General features: G+C 38.8%; 1 protein-coding gene across 1 annotated transcript in view; it reads right to left on the bottom strand.

The window, feature by feature from the left end:
* The window catches only part of LOC149733223 (uncharacterized), an 81,444-nt gene extending 66,367 nt beyond the window's left edge, over window positions 1-15,077 (bottom strand). Inside the window, exon 1 of the transcript XR_016385374.1 lies at window positions 15,004-15,077. The gene's annotated coding sequence lies outside the window, so the exon portion shown is untranslated. The remainder of the gene's footprint in view (window positions 1-15,003) is intronic.
* Window positions 15,078-25,491: the final 10,414 nt, after the last annotated feature.

The following is a 25,491-nucleotide window of genomic DNA, read 5'->3' as shown; positions in this document are numbered from 1 at the left end:
AAACAGTATACTTTGAACAGGTAAAAAAATGCGAAATAGTAAGGTGCTATTTTTAATGCTCGCTAAATCATAGTAAAGCCAATGATTTTTTTTAGTTTGCGTGTGCGAACGATTAAACTAGTTTCATAGCTTCATAAAACAACCTTGAATATTCCGTACAGTTTGATTTTGTCTCATAAAACTAGTTTTAGTTTTGTAAAAAAACACTGAGATATAAGCATGAAGAAAATAGGCAGGGGTCAATATGACTTTAATTTGAGATAAAAACAACAAAAAAATATCTGTTTAAGGTTATATATATAAAGTTTACAATTCAAAAAAACTAGCACAGCCTGTTAAACTCGGTAGGTTAACTACAAGTTGCAGAATACTGCTAATGTAAATATATTTCAATTTAGAGTCCCATCTTCTCCCACATTGTAGTTTTGTATATTTAATTGCCAAACTTTGAAAGATTTGCTTTTAATTTAGTAATTTATACCTCAGGGGGTTTTCAACTATAAAATGCTAATATAATAAAAAGATAATATTTTGAAAATATATATAAAAACTATTTTTCGTTGTTTTTATCTTAAATTAAAGTCATATTGATCCCTGTCTATTTTATTTATGTTTATATCTTTTTTTTTTTTCACAAAACTAAAGCTATTTTTATGAGCCTAAATCAAACTGTACGAAATATTCAAGCTTTTTATGAATCTATGAAACTAAAATATTAAATTATAAAAGTTTCGTCTGACAACGTGGCCCATTTTTCCCCATCTTATCCTGTTCAAAACATACTGTTTCGATTTAACATATTTTTTAATATTGAACAAGAGTATTTGGCTTTGACGGGCGTTTTATAAAGTCGTGATAATATTGTAGAAAAATTCTGTAACATTAATGTTTTGATGATCATCAAATGGGGAACCGTAAAAATAAAAAAATCACGCCTGACCAAGTGTCCCATCTCCCCCCATCCTATTATATTAAAAATATCATATGACGCTAAAAGAACCTATAAATGACATCATTACCTCATATTATTCAAATAAGTATTATTAGTCGTATCTTGTTTAAAAGAGCAGTCAGACGAAGAAAAGCAATAACTGCAATTTAATAGCTTCCGCCACGAGGTGAGAGAAGCCATCGCATATGAAGCGCAATAAAGACTAGTGTTATAATTCGGAATTGCCCAGCACACAGTACCAACGAGCGATTGTATTAAAAATATAGTTTTGCTTTGTACGAAGTTTTTCATATGAGCTAGTAATTTATCAATTTGTCCTATTGACACACGAGATCTAACCACAACTATAACTGTTTTTACCTGAATATAAAATAGGGGTTATAAACATACCTTGACTTTGTGATGTGTGACTTGCGTTCCTAAAAATATATATTGTTTAAACATGAACAATATAACTGTATCGTACCCTGGGGTGAGATGGGTCAGCACATAAATCCGATATTTCATAAATATGTTTCAACATTTAACACAATATTTTACGGTCGCGGTTCTACGATTGTGGAAGTCTGTTTGCCACAAAATGGGACAAAACACCCCATCTTACCCCACCCTTCAATATCACAGTTGGATATCTTGTTCTAAATGTTTAAGTATTGTAAACTCTAGCGTTTGTTGGTAATAGAAGCTGATATTTAAAAAAATATTATTATACAAAATATACCATATCTAACTGAAATGTATAAGAACCATGATATCTCATATCAAGCATTAGGTGAACACGCTATAAACATGAAAATTGCGGTAGTAACAATTAAAGTAATTTGCTACAATTTATTTAAAACAATACCCATCGTAAGAAACAGAATTTAAAAAATTTATATAAAAATTGTAATTACTTACATGGCATTCGTCACCTTTAGAAAACAAAACACAGATACTAGGGAGAACCCCCATTTAAATGACATGACTTCGCCAACCTAAAACATAAAATGGGAAAATTGCTGCTCCCATTCCCATTTAATATCTTTAAAGCGTTTTAATAACTTCCTGTGACGCTTCTTGCATACAGAGGGAATACTACAATATAGAAGTCAGTATATAGTAGGGTGGGGGAAGTTGGGACACATTTTAACTCTATTTTCTCGTCCAATGTGGTAGTAAACAAGGAACTTTCAAAGAATTATAAAACTATATGCTCATGACTCCCATAGACAGTTATTAACAGTTCAAAAAACGATCAGGATATTCGGATGTTATGCGCCGAAGGTATCCCATCTTCCCCATCCTACTATAATTATGACACTATATACATTACGGTTTACGAATGCGTTTTTTTATATTATGCGGGTTTAATTTATAACCAGCACGACGCAACATACATTTCCAGCCTTGTAAATATTGTGTTTTAATCAAATTGTTTTTACCCAACATTCAATCACGAAAGTACAACTGAAGTCAATGTTTCATTGATATATTAAAAATCAGTGACGGCAAAGTAATGTTAATGAACTGGAAAATGGCACGAATTATACTCTCACCATTCCTTAATACAAGTCTTGGTTAGATGCTGTAAACTTAACGGCATATGCATAGATTATACAGGAAACCAAATGCAGTATCCGGTTTTATCGAGTAATTCTGTCAGATTTCCCAAGAAGCTGAATATATTTATTAAGAGTTTCGTGTGAACAACAACAACAAAAGCGTTTTATAATAAACGATGGAAATGAAAGTGTTGGTGCGGCACTTCTGTATATTACAAATTAGCTTTCACAACGAAATTGCGATGTGTGCAAATGTGCCTTATAACTGAAGCTATGTTGTCCTGTTGAACTTTAGATAAACGATACTTTGTTAGATTGTTCCGTCAGCAAACCCACTTTTACAACGTTTTGAATAAAAGCCTTTTCAAGCAGACATATAGCGGTGGACTGTGTGTTAGGCACATATTTAATGATAGGGTTTATGATGAAGGGAATACTGGTCACTTAAAAATAAATCGGTGTATACACGTCACACTATCGCCTATGTGTAGAGAAGGGTACAGAACTGTAATTTGGTATAATATGGCATTGTTGTTGTAGGAGCAAGGGATAACTAGATGACAAAGAAACCCAAAACGACTTATTTTTCCCAAAGTTGTTAGCGTCTTGTAAATTTCAGAATGTGCGTAAAAATTACGCATTTGTTACAGACCTGACAATCAGTTGTGTACGGAAATCTACCTTTTCTTACGTTTTGCGTGTTTATCTGTGCACTTCTAACACACTGTGAGTGTAAAGAATTTACCGATTGATCGAGTTCCGATAAGAACAATTTCTGCTCACTGTGACGAGTTTGTCTCCCAGATTCCACTTTATGCATAATGGGAAAACATAAAAGAGCCGTGTTCGTGTTGCGTAACTATAAAACATAAGGAAAAACTGATATATGCTTAAGGAAGTCACAATTGCTTGTTTTCCTGCAACTGCGCGTTTTCCAAGAAACTATACGTGTCCCTTTGGCAAAAAGACACAAAATAGCGTATTTTTCAATTGTTAACAGGGCAGTCGATACGTGGCTAATAATCACGCGCTCGCATGTCAGGTTGCAGAAACCAATCGTTCACAGGGTTTTCAATCATTCCGCAGTTGTTACACACAACCACCCTAAAAACAATTCTGTTCTCTCCACCTCAAGTTATAGTTGTAAATGCAGGCTTAAAATTGACATTTTAAGCATCTTATAATAACTTTAAAGCGTTTCATTAACTTTATTTGTAATACTCTAAAAATACCTACCTAAGATGTTATCGATAGCCCATGAAAAATTTAAACAACAAAAAGACACATTAAAAGCAGCACAAAATGCCGGTAATGCGAAAAAATAATAATTACAAACGAAATAAAAAAAGGAAGAGACAGGTAGTAACGCTTAAACAACAGTTGTCAAAACACACCACTTGATAAAAAAGAAATAATGTTTTGGACAAAAGGCGTGACTGTTAAGTAAGTTTTAATCATGGCTAATCCAGCATGCGAGAACTGCGAGATAAATAAGGCATCGACAGTATTTCACATAATGAGCATCACATTTTTGAGAGAACTTCAGCTCCACATTTTGTGAGATTTATTATACAGGTATTAACATGTGCAGGTCGGTTGGGATTGAAATTTCAGAAACTTATTTAATACTTTTTTTAAAATCATGTAATACAGTTAAGTAACTAAGTTCAGGAGTCATCATAATATAAATCAGGTATATAGGGAATATCCTCATATGTATGGAAACGGGGGAATCTCTAGAAATGAGACAGAATTTGGCTGCAAGGCTTCAGGTGTTGGATGCCACAGTTTTGCAGTAGAAACAGGCAATTAAATTTAAGCCAGCCGATGCACAAATATCATTTGCTATTGATGAAAGAGAAAATATATACATAAGCTACTACCCCGGCGCCGTGGCGTAGTGGTTAGCGCGCCTGCCTGTAACCATTAGGTAATGGGTTCAAGGCTCGTCGCTGCTACCATTATGGGCGTATGTGTCCTTGGGCAAGACACTTAACGACAATTGCTCCAACCCAGTGATCATTAGTGGGTTGTCCAAATTATCAGCCATACATAAAAAAATCCAAAAAAATGATCACCCACAAAGTAACATACATGGTAACTCGTAAGCTGGCACGAGGTGTTAAACCCGTGTAATAACGACTGTCGTTTTCCGGCCACGCGAGGATAAAGTAAGTTACATTCATTCATTCATTTTATTTTATATTCGTTTACTTTTTCACAGATTCTGAAATACATTGATGGTTATTGTAATGTACAGTGTCGCCCTAAATAGTGGTTTATTTTCTCCCCATTGTTTTCCGATGCCAGCGCGATTCTTTTCTCCTTTGTTTCGTATGCATGGTTGATTTTCGTCTCGTGTGTATTTGACTTTGTTCGTCCTCAGTTCTATTTAACGACGGCTGCACAGTGCACGTCTCCGTCTACGCTTTATGTTATTTTAAGTTACCTCTACGTTCATGCTGTTTTAAGTTCAGTTCCTATTTTTAACCATTCTTTGATTCTATTTGAATAAGGGGCTAGAAATAGGCATTGTTATTGAAAGAGCTTCGGAAAACCTACCCCTACCCACATACCACTATACTCTGCGTCAACGACAGTTATAAATACCCCTTGATTTCCCTCCCCTATACCCGAACGTTGATTTGTTTTACTTCTTAGTCCTCAGTCGCGTGCATTGATCGTTGTTTATTTCATTAGTTTTGGATTAAATTTGTTCCGATGGAAGCCTCTTGTTAATTTATTTTTTAGTTATTTTTTTTCGGTGTAGCTTGTCGGCTACATTGGATTTTCCAATTCGACTTGCTGTTGCGTTAAAGTTGTCCTAGTAGATTGTTGAGGAATTGTGGGTGAGAAGCCGTCGGTTAACGTTTGTCGGTCCGAGTGAGATTTCGCGGAGTGTCGATTGACGCGCTGGGAGCGCCGCGTGTTTGCATGATTAGTGGCCTGTTTGGTTTGGGTTTGTTGGCAGTGGTTGCTTTGGTTCCTTTAGTTAGTTGATTAACGATTTGGGTTGTTTTGTTTGGTTAAGTGTGAACTTGTTTGTTTTTTGGTAATTGTTGGTTAAAATGTCGTACACGGAAGGAGTACCTCTTCATGCAAGACGAGCAAGTTGAAGCGAAACGACGCACAATTGATGGACTTCTCGGGCGAGTGACGTTGTCGCGTTCACAGTTGGAATCTAAGTTGGCTAACGTGAGCGACCCGGATGCAGCGCAACAGAAGCCTCGGAATTCCACAAGGCTGCGGACAAAAGTTTAGGAGCGTGCGACGAATATTTATTACTTAATGCTGACGAAGATAAATATGAATCCGAGCGCGTAGAGGTAGAAGAAAGGCGAGACGCCGTTGTTAGAAAGAAACGCCAGGTGAACGAACGATGGGAAGCGTACCTACTCGCTGTTTGTCACAAGACTTCTCTTCCACCTTCCACATCTTCAAATCCGGTACAAGCAAGGATTCCGCCGTCATCATGTGGTCGGTTTGTGCGCTCGAGAGCGTTGAAGCTTCGTGCTGAACAAATAAGGGAAGAAGCCGACCTCGAGGCTGAATTCCAAAGGATTGAACTTCAATCTGGCCGAATATAATTGAACCGTAAGAAAGGTATCCTGAAAGCTAAGGCGTTGGAATTCGAGGCAGAGCACGAGCAATCGCTGGAAAGGAAAAGTGCCTGTGGATGTGGAGGAATGGGTGGCAGATCAACCACAAGTTTCGCGTGAGCCATATTCACATTCTATCTTGGAGACAACAATGGTGGGACCTCCACGAGACCCCATGACACACGAGGAACCTCCTCGTGGTGAGGCTGCTGGCGCAAGGCCGGTTACAGGATTTGACGTGCAGGAGTTTATTAAGGTGACGGGTGAAGTTGCGGCAGCCGTCCAGCAGAGCATTCTGTTCCCAAGCGGGCGGAAGAAAACAGTACGTTGGTGCTCAACTCAGTTATCGCCATCGATCGCCCACCGGAGCTCCGGGAAAGTATTCCAAAGAATTCCGTTGCGTTACGTTTTGAACATCTAGAGGGTTTGTGTTTTCCCGCGCTTGATGCGGAGGTGGATATTCTCATCGGGGCCGGTGTACGATCGGCTCATCGTGTTCTAGAGGAACGAATTAGTCGCGATGATGAACCAAGTGCTATCCGTACGGTGTTGGGGTGGTTTTCATTGGCCCAGACAGCAATTCTAGAGGAGCGAGGTACAATTGCAGGAAACGTCAATCACGCTTGTTGTCGCACGGCACGTCTGCATGATCGGATGGAGAAGATGTTTCGGCACGATTTTACGGAGTGTCTCAAGACGACCGGAAGGCTCTTGCCATTATGGAAAATTCCGTAAAGAAGGTTTCCAGTACCACCAGGTAGCGATGAAAATGCTTTCCTGTCGTGCACGCAGCGGCGTGAGCATGCTGATACGTGGTATAAATGGTTGCGCGGGGTTACGTGATTGGAACGTGTTGTGCTGCCACGTTGTTTTGGTTTGGCAGCCTTGGTTGATTTTGTTGAGTTACATTGTTTTTGTTATGCAAGTGAGTCTGTTTTGTGATGCAAGTGAGTCTGAATACGGCGCGTCTGCATATTGCGTGTGTCGTGTGAGGGTGTTTTGGTATGTCCCGAATTGCCCTATTGAGTCGTTGACTATTCCACGGTTAGAGCCTTGTGCTGCTTTGGTTAGTGTGAAATTGGCTCAGTTCCCCGGTTAGAGTTATGTGCTGCTTTGGTTGGTGTGAAATTGGCTCAGTGGCTCAGTTTATTGTGGATGAGTTGTCACGTGTTGCGTTGGACGGATTCGCCATCTGTTTTGCAGTATGTCACGAAGGTGAATAGGTTGTTGGTGATACACGAGTTTTCGAAACGGTCGCAATGGAGGCATGTCGATTCTGCTCGAAATGCTGCTGATGTTGCGTCGCGTGGGTTATGGCCTGATCAGATAGATTCAGTGCCAGCTTTGTTGTGGTTTAATGGCCCACAATTTTGTTGCAAAGCGAGGCCGAGTAGCCTGTTTGTCCCGCGGTTTAAAAGTTGTCGGACGTAGATCCTGAAGTTAAACGTACTTGTGTTGTGGTCGCGGCCGTTGAGCCGGAGTCGGGTATCGTTTAATTGTTGTCCAGGTATTCTTGTTTTGTTAGATTGCAAAGGGCATTTGCTTGATTAAAACGTTTTGCTTGTTTCTTTCGAAATCGTTATTCTCGTTCAGTGTCACGTGTTTTGTCCGTTGGTCCATTGAAGTCATGCGAGCTTGATGTCGCTGTGTTGGACATTGTTAAGTCAGTTCAGCGCCAGTATTTTTGTGATGTTGTCGAATGTGTTCCGCGGCATTCTGATTTTCCCATCCATTTGTCACGTGAAGGTTGTCGTGGCCTGTCATGGAAACGCTTTGATGAAGTTTACTTCACAACATCATTCAACACTTTGTGCAGCTCTTGAGACAGCTTTTCGCAGCAAAGACCTCTTTATGGAGAGGGGCCATGTCTTAAATTCGTTTTACCACGCCACACTTAATGCCAGTACACAAGCTGCTGCACCATCGGTGCATGTGCCGGCACATGTATCCCAAGGAATTCGTAAAGAAGTTAGTCAACAATGAAAAAATTATCTTCACCCTAGGTGTATAGTTTCAGCGCTTTACAAAACAGCAAACCTTCTGATCTACCTCATTGTTGTTATTAGTGAAATCATTCAATTAAATGGAATAAAATAAAGACAGCTATGTTTACTATGAGCTTTTTTACTGTTTTATTGGACAAAGAGAGAAATTGCACGTAACTTTTTAATAATATCATTGGCACCATAGATCTATTTACTTTGGTTTAATGTGTCAAATGGCTTACAAAAAATATTACAGATAAAAAGAATAACAGGAAATTTCGCAATGTGCAGCTATATAAAGAGTCAGAGAAGCCTTGCTTAAGCAAGTTCGCGTGTCAATTGTAGTGCTTCAATTTATAATCTATACGGCTTAATCGCTCACGAAGAGAGTCACAACAAAGTTAAATAGTACAGACGACGAAATAAGATTGTTATACCAGACAGCCCTTACAACATCGACACAGAAGAGTTATTCAATGCCACAGCAGCCATTCAAACCAAAATTAGTATAGACCAAGTTAGGAAACGGATTGTAAAACAACGAGTTTTGTTATCCATTGTCTCCGCGTCTATGACGTTATAGTCGCCGCCATTACCGAGCCCACGGCATAGCATTTTATCATTGCTGGGTGCTGTTTTTCGTTTAAATATTGCGATTTTTAAAAACCAAGCAATTTTGCGCGTAAACATGGCTTTCTACTAATGTTTTTATCTTATCACAATAATAAACCTCACAAAAATAAACATAAAAGAATATGTTTAAGATATAAAAATACAAACAAAAACGCATAACATTACCATAAACTGGTGTATCTAGCTTCAGTTGTGCATGTAAATTGCCGTGATTTTACTTTTTGGCTCTCAAACTTAACACGTTTACCCGGCAACGGAACTGAAGGTATCTTCATACAATTTGCCTAACATCGAAGTGACATTGAGAAAAACAATACTGAGTTACTGTTTTTGGTCCTCTGCTTGAATTATTATCTGCTAGTACTTAAGCAGTTTGGAGCTGCATGTCCACTCATGTTGGATTATAAATGTAGTAAAGAATGGCACTGTAGATTCGTAGGTATGATCATATACTATTATGTAAACTAAGCTGATTGCTGCTAGTCTTAATCGCCAACGTAAAGTACCCTGTTAAACCACCACCGTACGCCGAAAACCAGTCAAAATATTAATTTACTTCACATTAATTCTTAGATTTTATATTATATACCAAGATTTATATTTTAAATTATATTTTAAATGTTAAAACAACTGCTACACGTGTTTTCTAGCTTTGTATCGCTTACAAGAACTAAATGAACACATGCCGACCATGCATTTGTATAGGCGGTTCGCGCCGTTACCAAACTTGGTCTATACGTACCAGCGAACCCATTGAAGTCATGCGAGCTTGATGTCGCTGTGTTGGACATTGTTAAGTCAGTTCAGCGCCAGTATTTTTGTGATGTTGTCGAATGTGTTCCGCGGCATTCTGATTTTCCCATCCATTTGTCACGTGAAGGTTGTCGTGGCCTGTCATGGAAACGCTTTGATGAAGTTTACTTCACAACATCATTCAACACTTTGTGCAGCTCTTGAGACAGCTTTTCGCAGCAAAGACCTCTTTATGGAGAGGGACCATGTCTTAAATTCGTTTTACCACGCCACACTTAATGCCAGTACACAAGCTGCTGCACCATCGGTGCATGTGCCGGCACATGTATTCCAAGGAATTCGTAAAGAAGTTAGTCAACAATGAAAAAATTATCTTCACCCTAGGTGTATAGTTTCAGCGCTTTACAAAACAGCAAACCTTCTGATCTACCTCATTGTTGTTATTAGTGAAATCATTCAATTAAATGGAATAAAATAAAGACAGCTATGTTTACTATGAGCTTTTTTACTGTTTTATTGGACAAAGAGAGAAATTGCACGTAACTTTTTAATAATATCATTGGCACCATAGATCTATTTACTTTGGTTTAATGCAGTGGTTCCCAAAGTTATTTTAGCGCGACCCAAATTCGAGTTTTATGAACATCTCGCGACCCATGTACCCAAACCTTAAACATCGAAAAAAATCTACTTCTAATGTATGCATTCTATACTGTTTTTTTGGATATGTATGAAGTAGACCGGTCCGGCGCCGTGGCGAAGTGGTTAGCGCGCCTGCCTCTAACCCAGAGATAATGGGTTCAAGGCTCGTCGCTGCTACCATTGTGGGCGTATGTGTCCTTGGGCAAGACACTTAACGGCAATTGCTCCAACCTAGTGGTCACTAATGGGTTGTCCAAATTATCAGCCATACATAAAAATGAAAAAATCCACAAAAAAATAATCACCCACAAAGTAATATACTTGGTAACTCGTAAGCTGGCGCGAGGTGCACACCCGTGTTATAACAACTGTCGTTTTCCGGCCACGCGTGGATAAAGTAAGTCACATTCATTCATTCAGACAAGACACACAAGTTAACCAGTTGTAGTACAGTAAGTACACAGTTTATGAAACAATGGTTTATTAACAAACTAATTATTGATTCAGTGTGATTGATGAAACTGAAATTTCTCCTTCATGATATCTTCAATGCACGGCTCTAATTTAGTGAGTGCAATGCGCATATCGTCACCAGGATCGAGACGATTGCGAGCCTTGGTTTTAATAACAGTCAGTGCAGAAAACCCTTGCTCGCACAGATACGTGGTTGCAAACGGGAGTAGAAAAGTCATTGCTTCGTTACCAATTACTGGCTTTTTCTTCGAGCCTTGGTTTTAATAACAGTCAGTGCAGAAAACCCTTGCTCGCACAGATACGTGGTTGCAAACGGGAGTAGAAAAGTCATTGCTTCGTTACCAATTACTGGCTTTTTCTTCTTAACCGAAGTCTAGAACTCTCCAAGCGACGCTGTGGATAAAAGTTGTCGATGGAACTGGTCGTGATGCAGGTCAATAAGCTCTTCCTGCAGTGCTGTAACATCCTCTGATAAGTTGTCAACCTTTGCCAGAAACGGATTTCTGACCCACCACTGAGATGCCAGATTTCCATCTGGGATGTAGCGATCAAACTCCGTAATAAGGTTTTCCAAATGCGCCGATAAAATGGGTTTGATGACATCAAATCTTATAACTGCATTCCATTCCTCCAGATACTCGTTCATGGAAGGAAACGCGGCCGTTCGTCCACGCTCCAGTTTTTTCTTCCACAGCTGAAGCTTTTTTTTGAAGGCAGACAATTTCTCCGAAAGAGTGATGATATTTTGATTTCTGCCTTGCATTGACATGTTAAGATCATTCACTGCGGTGAAGATGTCGTTTAAATAACATACTTTGAGCATCCATTCCTTATCTTGAAATCGATTAGCATGGCGATGTTTTTTTTCATTGAGAAAGATCTGCATCTCTGTTCGTAGATCTACTACACGGCGCAAGAGCTTGCCGCGAGAAAGCCATCTCACATTAGAGTAGAATAGGAGATGTTGGAATTGAGACTCCAGGTTAACACACATCTGCTCGAACAAACGAGAGTTAACAGCACTGGATTTGATAAAGTTGACTACACCAACAACCTCCTGCATCACTTCTGAAAGATCCGGAGACAAATGTTGCGCAGCAAGGTTTTCACGATCCAGAAGACAATGGACGACTTAGACATTGGGATTGACTTGCTTGACTCTTGCAGTAAACCCCTGTCGACAACCAAGCATCGCAGGAGCGCCGTCAGTGCATAAGCTGAAACAGTTTTCCCAGTGAATGCCTTCTTTTTGTTGAAAGTTGTCCACAACGTTAAAGATGTCTGCGCCAGTTGTCGTTGTTTCCAATGTTTTGCAAAACAGAAATTCTTCTTCGAGATTCTTGTCACCCTCGTACCTCACGTAAACCAATAGCTGTGCGTTCTTTCCAATGTCGGTTGACTCATCGAGTTGATAGCTCCACTTTCCCGCTTTCTTCATTCGGGCAACCACTTGGTCTTTTATATTCAGTGAAAGGTCTGCGATACGACTTTTGACTGTGTTATTCGATAGCGAGATGGACTGCAATTTCGATGCCACGTCGTTACCGCACACGAGTTTGGCCATGTCAATGGCTGCAGGTTTAACGAGTTCTTCTCCAATTGTGTGTGGTTTCATCTCTTTACCTATGCGTAGCGCGACCACGTACGATGCCAGCGTGGCTTGCTTGGAGACTAACAGCGCTGTATTCGTTGTTGAGCAAAATCGGTTTCGTTTTAGTTCCACTTCTCGGTGCTGAAAATAAACACGATTCTTTTCTACATGTTGCGGGTGATTTGTTTCTAAATGTCTTTTCAATTTGTTTTTCTTCATAGACTGGTTCGATAACACTGCATAACACATCACACATTGTGGCTTCGCAGTACCATGATCATTGATAGAAGTGAACCCCAAACTTAAAAATTCTGGCTTGTAAGAATATTTGCTCATCCTGAAACGCTAATTTTTAGCAATACAATCTGCAATGCGCTACTTTACTGTACGACTGTTGTAAATAAATATGCAATGACATATGCTCACTCTTAAACGCTATTTTTTTAGCAATAAAATCTGCAATGCAATGTGCTTCTTCAGTAACTTACTGTAGGACTGTTATAAATAAATCTGCAATGACATAATGATGTCATAATCCAGCTTGGCGCAACAGGACCGTAAATAGGTACATTTTATGTCTGTTAACGGACACTAATTTGAGCGCATTTTTATGTTTAAAATTTAATTTAATAAGCAGAACGCGTGCACTATTAAGAAAGAAAAAGCGAGTGTTTCTTTATCGATGATCAGGAGCAGACGCGTCCACTATTTAGAGAAAAAAAGGCGAGTGTTTCTTTATCGATGATCAGGAGCAGACGCGTCCGCTATTTAGAGAGAAAAGGCGAGTGTTTCTTTATAAACAATCGGGAGCAGACGCGCGCACTTTTAGCGAGTGTTTTTTTTATTAATTTGCGTGCCTTTTTTTCGTTTTTTTTTTAATTTACGCCCATGCGCGACCCTTTTTCAACCCTGTGCGACCCATGTTTGGGTCGCGACCCATACTTTGGGAACCACTGGTTTAATGTGTCAAATGGCTTACAAAAAATATTACAGATAAAAAGAATAACAGGAAATTTAAATTTCGCTATATAAAGAGTCAGAGAAGCCTTGCTTAAGCAAGTTCGCGTGTCAATTGTAGTGCTTCAATTTATAATCTATACGGCTTAATCGCTCACGAAGAGAGTCACAACAAAGTTAAATAGTACAGACGACGAAATAAGATTGTTATACCAGACAGCCCTTACAACATCCACACAGAAGAGTATTATTCAATGCCACAGCAGCCATTCAAACCAAAATTAGTATAGACCAAGTTAGGAAACGGATTGTAAAACAACGAGTTTTGTTATCCATTGTCTCCGCGTCTATGACGTCATAGTCGCCGCCATTACCGAGCCCACGGCATAGCATTTTATCATTGCTGGGTGCTGTTTTTCGTTTAAATATTGCGATTTTTAAAATCCAAGCAATTTTGCGCGTAGTTTATCTTATCACAATAATAAACCTCACAAAAATAAACATAAAAGAATATGTTTAAAATATAAAAATACAAACAAAAACGCATAACATTACCATAAACTGGTGTATCTAGCTTCAGTTGTGCATGTAAATTGCCGTGATTTTACTTTTTGGCTCTCAAACTTAACACGTTTACCCGGCAACGGAACTGAAGGTATCTTCATACAATTTGCCTAACATCAAAGTGACATTAAGAAAAACAATACTGAGTTACTATTTTTGGTCCTCTGCTTGAATTAGTAAGCTACCTTTTCGAATATAATTATATGTATATTGATGATTCATTTGATTTATGTATTGAGCTACAGCTAACAGAAGTGGAAGTGATATGCTTACTTGAATGAAATGAATGAATGTAACTTACTTTATTCCCTCGCGTGGCCGGAAAACGACAGTCGTTATCACACGGGTTTAACACCTCGTGCCAGGTTACGAGTTACCTTGTATGTTACTTTGTGGGTACTTACCCCGGAACGTATTAAATATTTGTAGAATTGCGAGAACAGATGTACCGCAAACGACATTACTACTTCGTAGGTTCTTAAGCTCACTACATACTTGTTTCATAGTGGAAATCATCTCTTGGTCTTTTCTTTTACACGAATTGGATGGGGCTGTTACTTTTCTCGATTTCGTACAGGCTTCCAGCGTTAATGCGATATTGACCGCCTGGGATAACGTCTCCGGGTTGTGCATCGCTATTTGTTCCCCAGCAGTCGAATCGGAAATTCCGGTGGTGAACTGGTGAATCAATAAGCCTTCGGCATTTTCACGAGACAAGCCTGGGTGCGCCTGAGTTGCCAGCTCCCGAAGTCTGTGCGCATATTCCACATACCCTTCCGCGGAGTTTAGCCTTCGCTAAGCTGCTGCCTCCTACACTGTATAGTTGGTTCAAACTCTCTCTACCAAACGGCAAAAATTGTATTTTTGGGAGTCTGGTAAAGAGCGCTGTGCACGTAATGCATCCCCCACTATCGCTGTGGAAAGTCGAAGGCCTTTGTAGCTCTCGGTCTACTGGTTGGCTCTTGCTACATTTTCAAAATGTTGCAGGAAGTCCTTCCAGGAGTTCTTCCTGTCGAAATGTTGCAACAGTCCTATTGCCGTTTCTTTGTGGCGCTGAGGGCAGGCCAAACCCTTAACTTCTTCGAACTCTGACTTCATGGCCGTTAGTTCTGCTTCCAGTTGTGCCGTTCGAGTAGTGAGCCCCGTAACCTAGTTAAGTAGATTCTTATGTTCTCTTGCCGTCTCGCGTCTATGCTCAGTAAGCAGGCCAACGAGGTCGCTCTGCTTGTTGTCGATATCCATATCTTGTGTATACAGTAGATTACGTCGAGGTCACCAATTTGTAACGAATCTTTATTTAATTAGCAACCTTATTCAAATAGAATCCAATCATCATTAAACACACAATAATATAAACTAAAATACACATTTAGCCAGCATAACATAATAGGAGTAAAACTGAAACAGTAAATGGTGAACTACATAACTGGTGCACGAGGAGTAGAACTGAAACAGTAAACTGCAGCACCCAAAAAGGAATGCGTTAACATGCGCGGCACCGAAAACACGTAACTAATAATCAGGCGAGTACTGGAACAAAGAATTGTGAGAACAGAACTAGGGACCACAACAAAGAATCTAGCGTAACAGAACAGGGAAATAAAGAATACGGTTATATAAACACGTTGATCGTCACATATGCAATATATCTACCTTAGAGCATATTGATACCTTAGCTTCAGTAATTCTGTTTGTTTATCCGAGTAGTTCAAGTTAGTTTCGTTCATGATATCGATACAAAAACGCAATGGAAAAACCGGAAGATTGTCAAAATATAGCAAGGAACATGGTACAAATAATATTAAATGATTTAGATGAGCGGGATAAAATTAATTACATATATATTGAATAGTTGCTCCATTGTACGTTAGCGCTCTAGCGAGCGGACACTAAAGGCCAAGCTTTGTGTACAAGTTGTGCATCAAAAGGGTGTAGGTTATTTAAAGAGACCTGCCTTAGCTTTAAAACTAAGGATCAGAGTAAAAGAGAAGATGTTAATAAAATCATAGGGAAAAAAATATTCAGTTAAAAATTTGATCAGAATCTCGGAAAGAAAACCTAATAGATGTTACATGTACTATATTGGAGTTGTAAAACTGATCAAAGTAAATGAACTCAGTATAGTTTATGATGCGGACACTAAAGGCCAAGCTTTGTGTACAAGTTGTGCATCAAAAGGGTGTAGGTTATTTAAAGAGACCTGCCTTAGCTTTAAAACTAAGGATCAGAGTAAAAGAGAAGATGTTAATAAAATCATAGGGAAAAAAATATTCAGTTAAAAATTTGATCAGAATCTCGGAAAGAAAACCTAATAGATGTTACATGTACTATATTGGAGTTGTAAAACTGATCAAAGTAAATGAACTCAGTATAGTTTATGAGTCTAAAGTGAACGTGGCGATAGGATGGGTGCCAATACCCTTTCCTAATGAGCTCATTAAATCCGAAGTTCAAGTTCGGAACAGATATGAAGTTAAACATATCCAACATAGAAAGGATAGAAAATGGTTTATTAACAGGAATGCGAATTCTCACGCTTGATAGAACCGACATTGAAAAGAATCCAATCCCAAGTTATATTACCAGCATGGGCGTCGCGAAGGGGGGGGGGGTCTGATCAAAGTAAATGAACTCAGTATAGTTTATGATGCGGACACTAAAGGCCAAGCTTTGTGTACAAGTTGTGCATCAAAAGGGTGTAGGTTATTTAAAGAGACCTGCCTTAGCTTTAAAACTAAGGATCAGAGTAAAAGAGAAGATGTTAATAAAATCATAGGGAAAAAAATATTCAGTTAAAAATTTGATCAGAATCTCGGAAAGAAAACCTAATAGATGTTACATGTACTATATTGGAGTTGTAAAACTGATCAAAGTAAATGAACTCAGTATAGTTTATGAGTCTAAAGTGAACGTGGCGATAGGATGGGTGCCAATACCCTTTCCTAATGAGCTCATTAAATCCGAAGTTCAAGTTCGGAACAGATATGAAGTTAAACATATCCAACATAGAAAGGATAGAAAATGGTTTATTAACAGGAATGCGAATTCTCACGCTTGATAGAACCGACATTGAAAAGAATCCAATCCCAAGTTATATTACCAGCATGGGCGTCGCGAAGGGGGGGGGGGGCTGAGGGGCCATGACCCCCCCCCCCAAATTTTAAGCTTTACAGTAATGAATGTTATTGGTGAAAAAATAAAATAAAGTGTTACACGTGCTAGCTAAACAGTGATGTTCAAATGGGGGATCTCGATCCGGTTCCGGATCTTTTTTCAAATTAAAAGAAAAAAAGAAAACATTTAAGCCTGTTTTTAAATTTCTTACACATGCTAAATGATGAGGTAAAAGAAAACATTTAAGCCTGTTTTTAAATTTCTTACACATGCTAAATGATGAGGTGCCAATTCCTATTATGACGCAAATAATCGCCGTGTGAAATGCTATTATGTCGTAATTAGTTGCCAGGTCAAACAATCGCTATTATGATGGATGAACTCACGTGTGAATCCATACTATTTCGTAATAAACAGTCTACCTGCTAGCTAAAAAAAAACAAATCTCAAATTTTGTGACAAAAATGGCTGGTGGTAGGCAACGAATGGAGTTTTAAATGTAGTTGTAGATGGTTGTGTTTTCATGCGGCGTAATTGTGAAAAATAAATGCCATTCACAGTACGCCTTCACGTGTTTTGTGTTGTAAATAGGAGGTTTTTCAAAACCCAAAATCTAACCGTAAAACATTTGGCCCCCACCAAAATTTTAGGCTGGCTACGCCCTTGATTACCAGTAATTACCTACGAGTTCTAGCTGCACGTATAACGGGCAACAAATAACGTGCAAGTAGCACAAAAGCTGGGGCATAATAAGCAGCAAAACTGCCCCCAAAAAAAAGACTATCCGAAGCTTACCAACAAAAGGAACGAGGAAAACCAAAAAGGCGCCGAATGCCCCGAAACTGACGCAAGAACGGAAGCAAAGTTACCGCCACAGGAAGAGAAAAGGAAAGTAGTAATAAGCAAGCAGAATGAGGAACGGCTCAACCAAAGCACCACCGCCGCTTCCGGCGAAAGTAGCAACCAAAAATAAAGACTGCCCGATAAAAATCAAAACAACGAAATGGAATCAATGCCTACTAAAGTTTCAAGGAAACGCCAGGAAAGAAGACCAACTGAAATTAACCTCCACCAAGCAAAGTCGATAAGTCTCAGCGAACTCAAAATACCAGTTTCCTGTCCTAAATGTGAGGAAGAGGGCTATGTGACCGACCAAAACACAAACTTCTTTTGCTGAAAATGTTCATCAGATTTTAGGATTGCAACAGCGTGCTGCAACGAAAACAATAAATTTCTCGTCCCGGACATGGAGGTGACAACCAACTGCTCCACCTGTCTTACCGATGAGAAAAATGCCCTGCTGTCACACATATTTCAACCAAAATTTCAGACGAATGAAGGAACACTTAAATGCATACAGCACTACTCAATGTCTGTATATGTAAAACGGTAAAAACTCTATTCCAAAACGAACCATGATATCTAACTGTGTTAATAATGCCTGCAATGCTACATTAGTACACTGCAGCTGCGGGAAAAAACGTGTCAGATTATGGAACCGGACAAACCGTATCAGTGCGAATGTGGTTTTGAATACAAGTATGATGTTTATATAGGTTGTGAACGTATTTAAATGCCTCTTAGTTTAATCAAACCATGTAAGTCACTTACAGGGTTGCAAAACCCTCGAAAACGGCGCAGAATTTTTTACTTTTTACGCCAAAAAAAGTTCGATATTATTTGTCTGCAAGAAACGCACACAACTGCATCATGTCTCAGGCAATGGGAATTAGAATGGGGTGGAGAGATCTTAGCCTCACATGGCTCAACTAAAAGTAAAGGAGTCGCGGTTTTGTTTTCAAAAAAACTTTCCAAGTGTCGATAACTTCGGACTATATTTATTCTTGACCAGCGGTTAACGTTGTGTAATGTTTATGGACCAAACTAAGACAGCCCTCAGTTTTACTGCAACTTATTTATTTACACGCTATTATATAATAAATAACTTTTTTGGTCTCTTCGATTACGGTAGCAAAAATTTAAAAATACTTTTAAAAAGACAGGATATAGCGACAAAACAACAGTTGTTAAAACACGCTTACGGTTAAAAACATATTTACATTTATTTGGAAGAAAATGATACCATTACATATATTTTCTTTATTATTTTACATTTTTGTTCATTTTAGGAATTTTACATTTATTTGGAGAAAATGATACATTAACTACACACCGTTAAGTAGTTTTTCATCCAAGGAAACCCGATAAAGTGCGCATCGTGTTTGATTGTGCCGCACAATATAAAGGAGTGTCGCTTAATGATGCGATATTGCAAGGCCCAGACCTAGTAAACAGTATAGTGGGCGTTCTAACAAGATTTCGAAAAGGAAAAGTAGCACTAGTTGCTGACGTGGTGGAATCAATGTTCGTGGTGGAATCAATGTTCCACCAAGTTTGTGTCCAAGAAGCAGATTACGACGCTTTTAGGTTCCTGTGGTGGCCTGGAGGCGAATTATCTAAACCTGCCGTGGAGCATCGAATGTTTAGTTCATATTTTTGGAGCCACCTCTTCACCGAGCCTTGCCGCATTCCGTCTCCGCCGAACAGCCGAAGAATTCGGCGACCGATTCAGCGCCAGCGTCGCTGACATTGTGAAAAATACTTTTTATGTGGATGATTGTCTGACATCTGCAGACACTTACCCTGTTTACATGATCGGATTGGATTTGAATTCAATCCGACTTGATGTGACGTCACACAAATTTCAAATCCGATCCGCTAAAACGTCATATTTACATGGCGCGTTTCAATCGGATTGAAACTGAAATGGGGACCGAAGCGTTTGTAGTCGCCAGTTTTAATAAACTTTATTACTCGCAATAGGTTATCAGTATAGCTTGAAATATAACAATCAGCAGCCTTTAAGTGCATATGTGCTTTATTTTAATCTACTGAACTGGTTTATCTAAAATTCCAAAGTACTGTTATTTATGTCCTGACATACTTTAGTTAGGTTGTTGCTATTAATTCAGACAATACTGATCCTCTCATAAACATACTAAAACATATTGTGTTTCTGCTAGCTGAGTTCCACAAAAATGTGCTAAGTTTTGGTCCTATGCTTTTAACAAGTATGACATGTGTCAAATGAATGGTTTTATTTGTTTAATTTATTGGTAGTAGGTACTGCAACAATAAATTATTAACAAAAGCAAAATATACAAAACAATAAAGCCACATGTTAATCTGCATAAAACAGAAGTTTATTCAGACATAAAAGTTTTGGTATCATACCACATACTTCATACAGACAACCAAATACACTTTGACAAAGAAGTCAGAATGGCTTTTACATCACAAACACTGTTTTAATGATGTTTTTCGAAGGAAGTAGCAATAAAGCTCTGACATTATTAAATAAAGCAGCGTTTCTGTCGCATAATCGATCATAATAAAACAAACATACTAGCTTGTTAAACCATCATCAGTAAAACTTCATTCTTCCTGTTTCACAAGATGTTGTTCTCGTGGTGTTGATGGGGTTCCTGAAATATAAGTGTAAGTTTTAATGAATGCACTAAAGTCCATCCAGGCATACTAACAACCTTTTTCTCATCTGCATTATTTAATCTGCCATCACTTCAGTCACTCCACCATTTTGAATTCAATGCATAACTTTTGTTGTTCTTTTGCTGCCAAATGTGTTGAACAATCTTCCAAGACAATTGATAATAGAAAAAGTAGTTTGACTGTAAACTACTACTCTGATTATTGTGTTACTTGACTGGTACATGTACAAGCAAATGCCCTTGCAAATATTGGTGGTCTATCTCCTCTATAGGGTAGTAAAATTTGAAGTACTGGTGAAGAATGCTCCCAACAATATTGTGGTACTATATTTAGGTATCGTTACAGATTAGGCAATACGCATGTGGTTGGAAAATTCTTCAGTAGCACAAATTTTGCTTGTAGACTATAAAAAGCTGGTTTTTACCTATTTCAAACAGCAAAATCTGCATTTGTCAGGTAAAATTTAATTAATTTGTCATGTTAATTCATGGGAATTTGTTGCCAGATGTACACGCACTCTGCTACTACAATATTCGGTGCAAAAACACCACGTTAACTGTATAACAAGTCCTGAACATCAACATTTCCGGTTGTTCAATCCAACTCGATCGCTAAATCCGACCCGTAAACCACTAGTCTGAGCGGATTGAGGATCGGTAGGCTTCAATCCGACTCGCCTTTTTCTCTTCGCCGAAAACGAGAGTAGCGGATCGATGAGTCGGATTCGAATCCGATTTAAACCGTCATGTAAACAGGGTAACTGTAAAAGATGCAATAGCTTTAGCGCAGCAATTTCGTGCCCTTCTGCAGTTAGGAGGATTCCGTCTTACGAAATGGATGTCTAGTCATCAAGAAGTTCTCGACGAAATTCCGGCTGCTGAACGAGCAAAAACTGTTACAGACGTACACCTACAAGGTTCCGTTAAGCGGTTAAGGAAAGGGTACTTGAGCGTGAACAAAGACGAATTTGGATTTGACGTATCGAACTCCATGGAAGGAAACAAGTTCACTCGTCGTAACATTTTATCCGCTGTAAATACTTTGTATGATCCGTTAGGCTTTGCACCGCCTGTGTAACCTTGGTTGCCAGAATTCTGCAATAAGAAATTGTGAGAAAGAAGCTTGATTGGGATGAACTCCTGGAAGTCGATATTAACGAGTGGAATAACTGGCTCAATCAATTACCTGATCTACACAAACTCACTTTGCCCCGTTGCTTTATACCTCCCCAGCTTGGAGAAGTAAATACGTACCTGATGCATCAACCAATGGATACGGAACTGTATCTTATCTCCGTACTATCGATGACGTAGAAACCACACATTGTGCCTTTCTGTGTGGCAAATCAAAGGTCACTTCCCCTAGGGCAGAAAGTATTCCGAGATTGGAACTTGCAGCGGCAGTTCTCGCTGTGAAGGCCGACAAATGGCTACGAAGTCAGTTGAATTTCCCTAACTGTGAATCTATATTTTGGACGGACTCGTGTGCTGTTCGACAGAGCATATGCAACGTGGGAAAACGCTTCCACTCCTTTGTTGCCAACAGGCTGGCGAAGATACACCGACAGACAGTGCCTTCGCAGTGGAAGCATGTGAATTCTAAACTTAATCCCGCCGATATTGCTTCTCGTGGTGTGTCCGTGCAAAACCTGATTAAATCACGGTGGCTATAAGGACCGACGTTCTTGTGACAGACCGAAAAGTTCTGGCCAAAGCCACCGGAAGCCAAACACGCGTTATACCAAATGAATTTCAGCCTATTGATAGAAAACCGATAGCAGTTAACCTGTGCACCCAATTGGAGTCGACTGACCGGCTCATCGATCAATATTCGAGTTTGGAGAAGCTTAAAGTGTCAGTAGCTTGGCTGATGCGCTATAAGTCACATTTGCGCCAGAAGGGTTCGGTAACAACTGGTAAACTCAATAATGCTGAACTGAAAACTGCTGAGAATGAAGTCATTAAATACGTACAAAGACAAGCATTTGCTTCTCTGTAAATCGTCTGAAACGGCCGACGTTCAATCTGATCGCTGTTCCCGTCGTAAGTTAAAGAGACAGTCAAGATGGATGTCAAAACTCAACCCGATGCTGGTAGGCGGAATTCTTCGCATCGGGGGGAGATTGGAGAACGCTATGATGGCATTTGATCTCAAACACCCTGTTATTTTACCATATGATCACTACAGGGTATGCGATGAGTGGAGTCCTATTGTCGTCAACAAGCAATTGATTGGAAGTTTAATTGTCCTGTTCCTGCTGCTTCGCATATGGGAGGTTCATGGGATAACGACTGATTAGGTTCATTCGGAGGATCCTAAATACAATGATGACTAAGTATCAAACGCTTACCGAAGACATGCTGCACACTTTGATGGTAGAAGTAGAAAGTATCCTGAATTCCAGGCCACTTTATCCGATAACAATTGACCCCACTGACAACGGACCACTGGCACCCAAATCATCTGCTGTTGTGTCATCCGTCACCGAACATGCCACCCGGATTATTCGACGCCAAAGATTGTTATAGTCGTCGACGCTGGCGACAGATCCAATTTCTAACAGATGAGTTTTGGAGAAGATGGTCACGAGAATACTTACCAACTATCGCATTAAGACAAAAATGGCCGGATCGGCAACCAAACATGTTGGAGATATTGTGTTGATTCCCGATGATTCTGTTTCCCGCCGAAAGTGGGATATGGCCAGTCATACGTGTTTGACAAGCATGGCGTTATTCGCCAAGTTGAGTTAAAAACAAAACTGAACACCATCAAACGACCAATCCATAAGTTATGCCTAATCTGCCGAGATAATACAAAAGTCGAGCAATAAAATTGTCGTGCATTTCGTTTCGTGTTATTGATGAAGCCCGTTTTGTCGTTTCTATGCCAGATTGGGGTATTAATATATTTGTCCTCTGGCGTTATACTTCTTTATGCTGCTTCATTGATTGTTTATAATTTCAGTATATGTTGTGTTGTTTTTTAACGCTCTGAATTTATGAATGGAAGTTTCTGTTTATATTTTTACGCATTGTTTACATTCCGTCAGTGACGTCATACTGGTGAAAATTTGTTTGTTTACGTCGTACGTAGCAGTTTTACCTCCATTTGTTTATACTGTTCGTTATTATTCCGCATTTGTTTATACTGTTCGTTATTATTCCGCAATTTATCCGTTCCTTCTGGTTTTGATTTTAAATGTACTTCGTTTCGTACTCTACCTTCGTACATTTGGGGGGAGGATGAACGTCTTAATTTGATTTATAATTCGCTCTTGCTTTGTAGCAGCTTGTTTATGTCCCCTAATTTTAATTTCTCATGCGTGTGTAGCCACGTTTGGCTGCTGGTAAACAATTTTTATCTTGCAGTCCTGTTGTATTTATATCTGCCAACATCCATCTTGTTTGAATAGTTACCCCGAGCGGCCCTGTGTGTGTCTGCTTTCTTGTCCTAAAATTGTTCGGTAGGTGCTATGGTTTTTATATATCGTATTATTTTGTGTGATAATGTATGTAAACTGTACGCCCTGTGTGTGTGTACTTTTTAAGTGTGTGTGTATCACTTAAGTGTCTGTGTATTATTTAATCGTGTATATATTTTTAGAAAACCATGCGTACATACGTACCGTACCGTGCGTACCCGTACAAAATAAATTCGTTTACAACAAATCAACGTACGCGTTTTCGTCAATCTACAACCCTCGTGTGACCTAGGACACGCCTCTCATAGACCGTTACAATGCACTTCTGGAGTTTCTTAAGTCAAAGTCCACAGTAGGCCAAGACCAGGGTTATTATTTTGCAATGAGTCTAATACCTCACTTTAACAGAACGGAATATAAAAAAATTCCTTGTGATTCAGGCGAAAATAACTGTACTGATTGCACAGAGTGATGCTGAACCAGAATAACAAATTGAAAATGGGACTTTACAATGTACATATGTTATTTTGCATGCAACTTCACCTTGCCATTTATGTTTAGTTTTGAATGTTTAACAAGTGGCTTTTTTATCACTGTTTAGTCTTTAGATAATATCGTGCTGACCCTTCAAATGTGTTTTAAAACAACTGTTCTATAACTTATTTTTTACCTCAAACTTACCCTCAACACCATGCAATTTTTAATGAACAAACTTGTGTTTTAAAGTAAATGTTACTTGCCTTTCTAAACTGATACATTCCGAAATTCTATTTCATATTGTGTTCACTACTAGTTCATGCATGTAACACCGTGTTTATACCTAGTTCTATTTTTATTCATATCATTCATTGTTCATACCATGTCAAATATGTCATTCAATGCAGAGTCGTAAAAACACCGAGTAGTCCGTCCAACTGCCGTCTTTGTGTGTTCAAAATAGAGCAAAAGCGGTGACTTTCGCAATGAATTTAAACGAACTTGTTGAGTTTTATTTGCGATTTCCTTTTGTGGAGAGGCGTAAAACAGCTTCTATTTACATTACCAAACATTTTTTTGAAAAAACATATAAATTTACCCCCATTAAATGACTAAAATGTCACAAATCAACCGCTTCTAATTCCATTTTTTGACTTTTTTTGATACAGAAAACAAATAACACTTGTTTTTTACACTTTTCAACCTTTAAATTTGTTTTTAGACTCAAGTTTTTCTCTAATTTACCGAAAAACATGCATTTTCTCTATACCTACTGTGTTATTTTGGAAACAAGATGGCGTTCAATTTGTCTTTTACGTAACAATGGGTTGGACTACTCGGTATTTCTATGGCTCTGATTCAATGTAGCTGAATCACATGTTTAGTTTTTTATCTAAATCCTCAATGCATGCCTGAAGCAATTTCTATTTTGCAGTATTGTCAAAGCCATAAACTGAAGCAATTTAAGTTATTTTAAGTAGGTTTTATTTACGGTACTAGTGATAAGGTGATTATTGTGAAGCTCCTCTGTCCCTAATTATAACTTTCGTTACCTTCTTTAACTTTCGTTACCTTCTTTGTCTTCTTATTGTATATCACATTGTGGATTTTATTCCTACTAATTAGTTGGTACAAGATCTAGTATTTAATTGTTACCTCAAAATTCATTAGTAAATTATGCTTTGTTGTTAATACCGTATTACGTACTACCTTTTCAAAAATTCTTTCATCTGACTGTGGCATCGACTACAATAAACAAGTTTTGTCCATATC

Source organism: Ciona robusta, chromosome 7, assembly GCF_009617815.1.
Source record: "Ciona robusta chromosome 7, ASM961781v2".
Lineage (NCBI taxonomy): Eukaryota > Metazoa > Chordata > Ascidiacea > Phlebobranchia > Cionidae > Ciona > Ciona robusta.
The sequence above is the reverse complement of the archived record's forward strand: the minus strand, read 5'-3'. Positions and strand labels throughout refer to the sequence as shown.